Here is a 10,574-nt window from a genome sequence, read left to right as displayed (position 1 = left end):
AAAAAGAGCACAAAAAAGACTTTATGAACCAAAAGGCCCCAGGGTCCCTGCATAGAGAAGTTGGTACCCAGTGACAGGCTGTTCATCATCTCCCCTGGGGGTAAAACAGGCAGAAACGTGATTTGTGGCAGAAGGAGCAATAGGGATAAAACCTAAAGATGAGATTTCCAAAGGTGAACAGTTTAGTCCCTTTGACAAGTGGCTCTCGGGGATTGTGGGATTTCTTTTCCACAAGAGGCAGGGGAGTGATGGAGGGAGAAGAAAGGAAAACACAAACAAATGAACAAACAAATCCAGTGGACTTCCACCAGAAAACCTGGGGCCCCCTCCTAGCTGGGAGCCCAGGCTCCGTGAGCCTCATAAGGACCAGAATGCTCCTGGCACAGAATCAGGGGCTCGGTGTCAATTTTACTCAAGCTGCTCATCATGCAGGACAGCTGCTCAGGGCAGGAACATGGACCAGGCTGACCTCTGCCTGAAGAACCATCAATCCTCAGCCTTCTCTCCCTTGGTCCATTGTAAGGCCTGATGGTCAGGACTTAGGGCCCAGGGTGCTTGCTTTAGACTGCAACTAGGCTGGGACTGAGCTGGGACTAAGGTGAGGCAGGGAAGCACCTAGAGCCAAAATGTATAAAGGCATTCTCTCTCAGGGTCCTGCAAGTGCAGGGTCAGCTCCTGAGAGCGACTACTTCCATAAAGGCACTAGCTTGCCTCTTTCTTGCTTTAGCCTTGCTGTTCAGCCCTCTGCCTTCGCTGTTCGATGTGTTTCTAGAACTGAAGAATATAACAGCCCTCGATGAAGCTACAATCCCAGGGGGGTCATCTGGACTCATTAGTTTTTTTTTTGTTTGTTTTGTTTTTTTAAAGATTTTATTTATTTATTTGACAGAGAGAGACACAGCGAGAGAGGGAACACAAGCAGGGGGAGTGGGGGAGGGAGAAGCAGGCTTCCCGCGGAGCAGGGAGCCGGATGCGGGGCTCTATCCCAGGACCCTGGGATCACGACCTGAGCCGAAGGCAGACGCTTAACGACTGAGCCACCCAGGCGCCCCTGGACTCATTAGTTTTTACCGATTGACTTTTCCCTAAACCCATGGAGGTGAGATGGAAAGGACAAAGTCAGACTGAGCCAAAATCACCCAGTCGATAGTGCTGTTTGATACGGAGAACAACTCAGTCACTTATCCCTGCCCTAAAAACTCCTGGATGGGAACCCCCACCCAGAGGATAGGGGCCCGGAGGGGCAGGGGGTTATATGGGAGGATTCTGTCCTGTGCACAGAGAGCTTATGGGAAGTCTGCCAGGAGCAAGGTCTTCTGCTGGGCGCTCTGGGGAAATTGTAATGAATGATACAGTTCGTTGGGGGGAGTTTATAAGTTAAATAGGAAGGCGGGATACCCAGATAAGGTAACTTCTTGGACAAAGTGCAAATGATTGCAAATAAACATAGAGTGGCATACACTGAGACTATTCCTGCGGAAGGGAAACAGAGTAGAGTGATCAGAATCAGGAGTGAATGGGTGAAGAATGGGGGGATGAGGGAATCCTGGAAAGAGTGGAATTTTCTCCATGGTTTATTAATAGTGGTCTTTAAAGTGTGGTCCTCAGAACCATTTGAGGAAGCTAGTCAAAAATGCAGTTCAGGAGCCCCAGTTTAGTGCTACTAGGTGGGATCCAGAAAACTACATTTTAATCAGTTCCCCAGCTAGTTCTTTTGCACACCCAGCTTCAGAAGCATGAGTTTAGGAAGCAAAAATAGACCCAGGTGGTGGCTACTAGGACAGACCTTAGGAATGATTTTTTGGAGAGCCCTGTGGGCTCTAAGAGCTATGTTGGAATTAATCCAAATATTGGAAGTAAGATCATAAAGACTTCCTTCTCTGAAAGAAAATAAGAAGGAAAATAGAGGGGTCAGAGACAGTACAAAGAGAAAAGGACAGGATCCGGATACATGGAGTCCCAGTTTCTTTGCCCTGTGAACCACTTCTGAAATGCAATGTTCAGAAATGAATAGAGTCTGATTGGAAAAGAAGACAAGCAACAAAAGTAATGCCAAGTAAAAAGGCTGGATTTGAGTAAATACTTTATTCTTAACATGTGAGATACCCCATGTGTATCTTATTTGCAGGCTTTGGGAATAAATAACCAAAGTTTGATAAAGGCCCATGGTAAGGTGTGTCCCAGCCAGCCAATCATCCCCGCCGTGCCTTGGGCCAAGGTTTCAACAGACCTCACCAAAATGCCATCTCAAATGGAACACACCATGGAAACCATGATGTTCACGTTTCACAAGTTTGCTGGGGATAAAGGCTACTTAACAAAGGACGACCTGAGAGTACTCATGGAAAAGGGGTTCCCTGGATCTTTGGAAAATCAAAAGGACCCTCTGGGGGTCGTGGACAAAATAATGAAGGACCTAGACCAGTGTCGAGATGGCAAAGTGGGCTTCTAGAGCTTCTTCTCGCTAATCGCTGGGCTCACCATCGCATGCAATGACTGTTTTGTAATACACATGAAGCAGAAGGGAAAGAAATAGGCAACATTGAGCAACACCCCTGCCCGCCTCAATAAACAAATTCCTTTTTTAGTTCCTCAAAAAAAAAAAAAAAAAAAAGACCCATGGTAAGAAACACACTGAACACCGTGACTCAGTACACACATATGTTTACATGACACTGAACGAAAGTACTAATGAAGTATGTTGTTTCCTATTCTATTTCATTTTTAAAAACAAGTTCTTATTGTAACCTGCTCCTGGGTCTCCACCCGCAATTTGAAAAATATTGGAGAAGATGCGAGGTGGGAAATGAACACTTAGCACAAAGTCTTTTTGACAGACTGTGGGTTACAATGAGGTGGGTCAAAAATCAAATGAATATGTCCTGCGCATCCCTCATGCTAATCTCTCAGGAAACCTAACCATTTTTGCACGCCTGCCTTCAAGTGTCTTCTCACAAATGTATTCCTCCAGGAAGATCATTCCAGATCAGCCTCATCCAATGTCAAGCACCCCAAGCCCTCTTAAATGTCCCCCATTCCTGGTGTGTGTGTAGGCAGCGCTCGACTTACAGACGTGCACATCAGAATCAGCCAGGTGTACTCACAAATGATGCTGCCTAGTTGGTTTCTTTTCAGATGTGCCATGGGGTACGAAACCTTGTCCCCCAGCTTCGGACCTCTGAGAGTCTCCCTCTTGCCTATACAGATTTCATATGGAGGGAAGGGGGAGTCTCTCTGATCCTCTCCACCACTCCCTCTTGCACCCCCCAAAATGGCAGTTCTCCTGGGAATCTTTTGAATACATTAAATTAAACAGAATGGGATTTGGTCACCATATTGCCCGATTTAGCTGTTTTGTATACTCAGATTCAATTTAACAGAGCACAAGTGTATCATTTACAGTTGATTAAATGTGGTGTTTATGGTATGTATACTTATTCCTATAAAAAGTTGGGCACCAGGACCTTGGTGAGGAATGTAATTTCCATTATCACATTGTTCCTGGGCAAAAACAGATTCAACCTCCGTCATTTTTACCTGCAGTGCCTTTTCCAGGAATCTGAGGACTCCACACAGCTCTGCCATCTGCAATGTCCTCCTGCCCTTCTGGTTCTCTGTGTTCCAAGGGTATCTGTGAATCCTGGGAGCTCCCTGAAGGCAGGGGCCAGGGAAGAGCCAGGTTTCATGGGGGTCTCTCAAGAAAAAGAACCAATACAAAATTCAATCCAATGGTGATATTTCTTCAGAACTAGAGAGATCACAGCAATGTACACAAGGTTTAGAAACCCAGATCCCTTTCTTCTAATGTCTCTTCTTTCAGCTGACCAGAAATGCTTACATAAAAATGCTTCCTATTTGCAAAATGGCCTCCCCTCCCCACCGAGAACACCCTACAACTTTCCAGCTTTCTCCCCTCATCCCACAAGTGAGCAACCCTAAAGTTTAAGCTTCATCAACTTTCCCACGAACCCACTTCCGGTAGTGCGTTCACCTTTCACTGTTTCCCAGTAGTCAGAACAGGGCTCTGTACTCGCTGAGCCCAAGCAGGGAGCAGTCAGAGAGCGATGGGCACCTTGGGTCAGCGTGTCTCAAAACAGGGTTCATCTACTGACCTGAATCAGAATCACCTGGCGAGTGTGCCAAAATGCAGATTCCGAGAACTGCAGAATCTGGCTCTCAGGAAGACCAGCGGGGCCGGAATTTGTACACGTGCTCTAGGTGAAGCTTAAGCCTGGGGACCACCGCTCTGAGCCGCACTCTCTACCTACCTAGAGCGCTGGTGGTGCAACAGTCCCCGGGGACTCCAAAGGCCCCATCCAGGGCCTCCGGAGGTGGGGGCTGGGCAAAGGCTGTCTTCAGCAGTGGAAGGCCCACAGAAGGAGGCGCCACCACACCCCCAGCCTTCCTTCCCTGATTCGGCTCATCTGCCAGATTCCGGGAGGAGCCCCCCTCTCCTCACTGCCCCACCACACAAACAGCATGGCAACATGCCTACTAGCTTGGTGTCTGACCCCTGCTTTAAGTGCACTGAGGGGGATCACTCGTAGGGGCGTGTACTCAGCATCTCTCTCCACAGACCCTCTGGGTGTCACAGCGTCCCCACCTTCCTGGCAGGGAGTTAGGCATGGCTAAGCCTAGAGATTAAACTTACAGTGCAAAAGGTCAGTAACAGGGCCATTAAGTCCTCTGGTAATTACCTAAGAGCTTCCAAAAGACTGAACTGAGTCCCCATCTTTTCCCAGCAAAGTACCTGGCTCGGAGTGGCCGCCATGAGAGCCAGGTTGAGAGAGAGAGAGAGACTCCCATTTATTTATTGAGGTGTGCTATGTGCCAGACACGATGCTCGCTGCCAGACGTGCACAACCCATTACATCCTGCAACAGTCCTGTGAGTATGAATGAATACCCTTGTTACTACCCTCATCTTGAAGAAGTGTTGCTAGGTGGCAGTTAGGGCTTAGACTCGGCCATCAGATAGCCCTGGGTTTAGATCTCAGCTCTATTATTACAAGTTATGTAAATGTGAAACGTTTCTCCCCCTACCTCCAGAGTCCTAGGGTTGGTGGACTTGTCAATGAGCTGATGCATAAATGTGCTTAGCATCATGCCTTCCATGTTGGTACTCACCAAGTATTAACTGCTACCCCTTGAATTAATATTTTTACATAGGAAAGAATTAGAGCTCAGAGAAGTTAAGCACTTTTCCTGAAGCCACACAAAGTTGATAAATAGTGATAAATAGTTTCAAACCTCTGGCTCGAAAACCTACGCTCTTTGCTCCGTCCCATTGGGTTATGTGAAATTTAGAGTCAGCTCAAGAGAACATTGCCTCCTTCTCTCCCCACAGGGAATGATTCCCTTATCCCTTACCCACTGTGTGTCTTGCAGGATCTGTGACTTAGGACCCAGCCACTTGGCAAACTTTACGTGCTTTTGCCCCATCTATTCTTCAGCAATTGGTTATTGAGCATCTGCTGTAAGGTACTAGTCTTGACCTGATGCTGTGCAGAACGGTCTCAGTCCGCCCGAGGCGCACGGTCTGGTCAGGAGCTGAGACACGCATGGCAGCATGCACAGATATCGCGGGGGGCGGGCGCTGGATTGAACGCTCAGGTCATTGAGAGATAAAGGACTGGTAACCTCTCCTCCTTCTCAGGATCAGTCTGTGAATACACTGACCTTAGGAGGACGAGGTGGCGCCACTGAATTGACGCAGGACCCAAACACTCATGCTCAAAAGCCTGGAGGCAAGTTTTGACCTCTTTCATTCAATTAGTCGGTGTTAGAGCTCTGCCGGGTCTTCCTGACAAAGGCCCACGGCATTTACTGTCCATGCTCGCTCCCCATCACTCCTACCACAGCCTCCTCTCTGGTCTCCCACCTTCCTGCCTCTTTTACCCCAAATCTCTTGTGCTCTGGGCCATAGCTGAACTGCTCAGCCTGGCAATTCAGGCTCACCAGCTGCCCTCACTCTGCATGCACATCTCCAATATAGTGTTATAGCAGGGGCACCGTGTGTTTCTAGAAGAGGGTTCAAATTCTGCCTGTAGATCTTAAACTCTCTGAGCCTCCATGCTCCTGTCTGTGAAATGGGGTGAGAACCAACTCAGAAGGGAAAATAAGAGAAATACGTGAAAAGGCCTGGCATCTACTGGTAGCTCTATACATTTCCTCCTGCCCCCTAGCCTCCACACAAGCCATTCTACTCTGCTTGTCTCCACTTTCCTGCCTTTGCTGGTCCCTGTTTTCTCTGTCACTTCAAATCCTATCCTACCATCTGGACTCAGCTTGAATCTCAACTCCTCCATAAAACCTTCCATGAATAAACCCTAGCCAATAATGGCTTTTTCATTCTGTATTTCTATGGCACTTCCATTCCCTCGAAATGTTAAAATTTGTTTCATATGCCTCCAACTCATCCTCCTAAGCTCCTTGAGACCATTATGCCCCACGGCAGGGGTGGAGGGTGGGAGGGTGGGGTGGGGGTTTAGGAGGTACAATGGGAACTTAATACCTGCTTATTGGCTAGACGAAAGTGAGAACCCCCTCTGTGCACACAGAACACACAGAATTTCAAGCTGACTTTATAAAAGCCTCCAGGCACGGCGTTACCATTGGCTGTGCCCTTGGAAAAGACAGAACCAGAAAGCTCCGTCAGTGTTCTGTCCCGAGCTCAGCTCACAGGAGGCGTTGAGCTCAAGCCCCGAAAGAAGGAAGACAGACTGGATGGATGCCACTCCCGGCAGGACTCCCAGTACCTTGGGCTCCCCCTCGCCCACTCCCCGGTGGTTGGTATTTCGGGCTCTGCTCAAAACCCATCCGCGGGGTGTGGCCTATCATGGAGCTGAGCTTGTGTGCATTCTGAGTGATCCAGGCTGAAGGCCCCCCACCCCCAATGCAAGGGCCTCAAGCAGTTGCTTCCCGCAGAAGACTCACTCTACGAAGCCCCAGTCAGTAATAGTGACCCAGCTTTTCTAAGGCACCGGGCAATAGCCCGGCACAGCCGCCGCCCCCCCCCCCCCCCCGCCGCCCAGCACGGATCAGCTCCTGCTCTCCTTTCCCAATGTTCATAGCACAGCCAGCAGAACGGGCATCCCCCAAAGCCAAGCCCCTGAGCGGACTTGCCAGTTCCTGCCTAACACCTATGTAGGTTGCCATCCTGCACTTAGGGTCATGATGGGACCTTCCAGAATGCCAGAGCTGCCAGCTCAGGGGGCAATGCTGGAAGGGCATGAGAACTGGTGGGGGATGGGGTGGGTATTCCACTTCATTCTTGAGGATGAGAGGTGCCTGTGCCCGGGAACAAGTTCCAACCCATTCATTGTATTCCTCAGTCCGCTGTTAACTTGGGAGGGTGGCAAAAATGTGCTCTTCCGAGCACGCTATGCCTGCGAGACGACCTGTCCTCTAAAAGCTGCTGAATTTCCCCCTCTGTCCTCCTGGCCTTTGCAAGAGGCTGAGGCAGTATCAGAAGGGCCATCCCCTTTCCCCTCAGATCTGGGCTCCGTGCCCCCTTCTTTCAGCCAAGCCCGGCGTCCAAAGGCACAGGACCACCCCCCGCCCCAGCGACTCCAGCCTTAGCGTCGGCCGCACCCAACTCCTCCCTCCGGGGTGCGTGTGCGCGTTAGGGAGAGGGGGGCCTCCGGCCACTGAGGAGTTAAACTGGCAGCGGGACCGGAGTGGGGGGGGGGCGGTGGCGTGGCATGCAGGCGGGGAGGAGGCGACCGGAGCGGGGCGCGGAGGTTGGGAGAGCGGCGGCGAAGCGGGCGGGCAGGTTGGGCGCGAAGCCGGGAGGAGGGGCGCGCGGAGGGGCGCGGGGCGCGCGAGGGCCTGCTCGGTGCACTTGCGGCCGCGCCGCGCGGAGGGAGCGCCCGGCTGTCGCCCGCCAGCCTCCGGCCACGACGCGCAGGGCGGCGCGGAGCCCGGGGCGCGGACGGCGCGGGCGCGGGCGGGGGCGGCGAGGACGGCGATTCTGCGGCCGCGCTCGCCCGGCCGGGGCCCAGGACCGCTGCCCGGACAACTCGGCGGCGGGGAAGGCGCCCGCGACCCTGCCCGGCCTGCGCGGGCGGCGGCGGCGCGAAGGGAGGGTGCGCCCCGGCCTCCCCCAGCCCAGCCCCGGGCCGAAGCCGGAGCCGAGCGGCGGACGGCGGCCCCGGGAGCCCGGACGGCGCCCGCGGGTGAGTGTGCGGCCCCGGGCTGAGCCCCGGGAGGCGTGGGGGGCCGTCGGCGTGGCGGCGGGAGCGGCTGGGCTCGGGGTCCCCGCCGCCGGGTTTCCCCCCCGCCGGGCCGGCCGGGGGCTGGGGGAGGGGCGGGCCGCGGGCGGCCGCGGGGACGCCGGCCCCGGGAGCCGTGGACTCCGGGAGGGAGGCGGCCGCCGGGGCTGACGGAGGCAGGGCGGGAGAAGGTAAAGAAGGCGGCCGACCGCGTGGGCAGCACCGGAGGCGGCAGGGGAGGGGGCGGCTGGGCCTTAATCCCCCCGGGGAGGCCCGAGCCGCCCCAAACTGTTGCTGGGTAGAGCGGCGCCCGGAGATGTCGGGGAGCCGAGAGGTGGCCGAGGGGATAGGGAAGGCGGGACAGGGGCGGACTGGCGGGGTGGAAGCTCTCCGGGGCCGCGGGGACCTCCCCTTGCTTGGAGCTCAGGTGTCCGTGCGGAGGGACAAGGTGGCCTTGGTGTCTGTCCGAAGTATCTGGAACCAGGAACCAGGCTTCTCCCGGGCCGGTAGGGGTCTGTCCGCAGCCTGAGATGGGACATTTGGGGTGGGGGATGGGCCGGCCTTGGGCCCAGCCTGGGGGCTCTGGGAGTGGCAAGCGGCTTCGGAAGGACAGGTCAAGGCCCACCGCGGCACCCAGGAGACAGGAGGGGTTGGCCAGCCACAGGTGGTCCGTCTGTCCTGCAGGCGAAGGGCGGCGCAGGCTCTGGCTGCCCAGCCAGCGAGGAACCGGCGGGTGTGAGGGCGAACTGACCTCCATTTAGGGCTGAGCTGAGAAGCTAAAGAGGTGCAGGAGACCTGGGCACTGGGGGTGGGCCCTAGGGGTGTTGCTGTGCGCGCACACACACACACACACACACACCCCGTCCCTGTTCTTCCTCCCCCGCGGAAAGAACAGGAAGGAAAATGTCAGCTGGGCTTTGTGCTCTGTTCCTCAGCCTGCCGCAGCTCCCATCTGTTGGAGCCAACGCAGCTTCTAATTGGGCGACGGCAGGGTCGGGAAGGGGTGGGCTGGGCACAGCATTCAGTTGCCAGAGATGGACGGGTCAGTGCGCAGTTTGAAGACCCCAGGTGGTGGGGTGGTAGAGAAAACAGCCTCCCGGGGTCAGGGTAGTAGAGACAGCTCCCCCCGCCCCCAGCTTGGTCACCATCATTGAGATTTGTGTCTTTCCACGTACCCAGGCCAACAGCAGACTCCCTCCTCCCCACCAGCCTGGGATGGGCTCTGGCCGCGTGTCTTCTTCCTGAGTGAGAAGGCCAGGATTGGTTCCCACTGCCCACTGCTTAAAGGTCCCACCAACAAAGATCACTGGGCATGGGATGGGCAAGGGCTGTGATTAGGGCATTGAGACAACCTCCCCTTGCCTGTTGTTATCAGAAAAAAAGTCAGATGTAGGTGGCCTGACCCACTTTCCCGGCTGGCCAGGTGCCCTTGTGTGGAGAGGGAGGAAAGAGAAGGGCACAGCTAGGGGTCTGAGCCTTCCAGGCCCTTCTCCCTCCCCCTGGGCTGGTTCACCCTGAGTGTCCTCCTTCCTGCCTAGGGGGTCCCTCTGGACCTGGATGGGGCCTCATTCTCTGGCAGGGATGGAATTAAGGGCACAGTACTTCAGGGATTGAGACCTGCCCGGGGCCTGGTGGACACCTGGTATCCAGGAGCACCCCCAGATGCACACCGTCCCCCTGGCACAGCCTGACTAACCCCAAGGAGGCAGCAGAGGCAGTGGGAACTCACGGGTCTACTGAGATGAATTCCCCGGCAAGCTGAGACAGCAGCTTTCCTCTGTAACTGTCCACAATTGCTCCCCGCTTCCGTTCTTTTCTCCCTGTGCCTCCCTCCTTCTTCCTCTTTCTCTCCACCCCTCACTCTCTTTCTTCCACAGGCATCTCCTTGTTTCCCTTTCCCTCACACTGCTCTCCAAGACCTCTCCCTCCCTCCCTTCCTGATCTCTGTCTCCATCTTTGCCCCCCTTCTCTCCTGAAAACTGCAGCATAAACCACAAGCCAGGCATGTGCACTCGGTTCCCGAACATCCTGAAGGTGGGGACACACACACTGTTGGCTTTGCTGTATCCCCTTTGCAGAGGAGGAGCCTGGGCTGGTGGGCCTGGCAGCGACATTTCCCTGGCATGCCCCCTGTCCCCTGCCATTTACCCCTCCTAGCCCACCCCTATCCATCTTTTTATTTGAAAGAAAGTCCATTGCTTTAAAAATAAAAAAAATCATTCCCAATTTATTGAGCACCTACTATGTGCCTGGTACTATTTTAAGAGCTGAGGATATAGCAATTAAACAAACCTCCATGTCTCAGGGCAGAACTGAACTTGTATTTGGACTTCCCAGCTGATTAGTTCTGCGCCCACCAGGC

The 10,574-nt window shown here is 54.2% G+C and overlaps 1 protein-coding gene and 1 pseudogene across 2 annotated transcripts in view; both read left to right on the top strand.

Annotated features, from left to right (window-relative positions):
* Positions 1 to 2,187: 2,187 nt before the first annotated feature.
* Positions 2,188 to 2,536, top strand: LOC102732058 (protein S100-A10 pseudogene; annotated as a pseudogene).
* A 4,991-nt stretch (positions 2,537 to 7,527) lies between these two features.
* Positions 7,528 to 10,574, top strand: part of LRRN2 (leucine rich repeat neuronal 2) — a 61,247-nt gene continuing 58,200 nt past the window's right edge. Inside the window, exon 1 of one of the 2 annotated variants that reach the window (XM_031026206.2) lies at positions 7,528 to 7,610. The gene's annotated coding sequence lies outside the window, so the exon portion shown is untranslated. Of the gene's footprint in view, positions 7,611 to 7,760; positions 8,177 to 10,574 lie in introns of those variants that run through there. The other variant, XM_081825068.1, reaches the window with a different exon arrangement.

The sequence above is a fragment of the Leptonychotes weddellii genome, chromosome 6, assembly GCF_054177405.1.
Source record: "Leptonychotes weddellii isolate Sample4059 chromosome 6, ASM5417740v2, whole genome shotgun sequence".
Classification (NCBI taxonomy): domain Eukaryota; kingdom Metazoa; phylum Chordata; class Mammalia; order Carnivora; family Phocidae; genus Leptonychotes; species Leptonychotes weddellii.
This window is presented reverse-complemented; position numbering and strand designations above follow the sequence as displayed.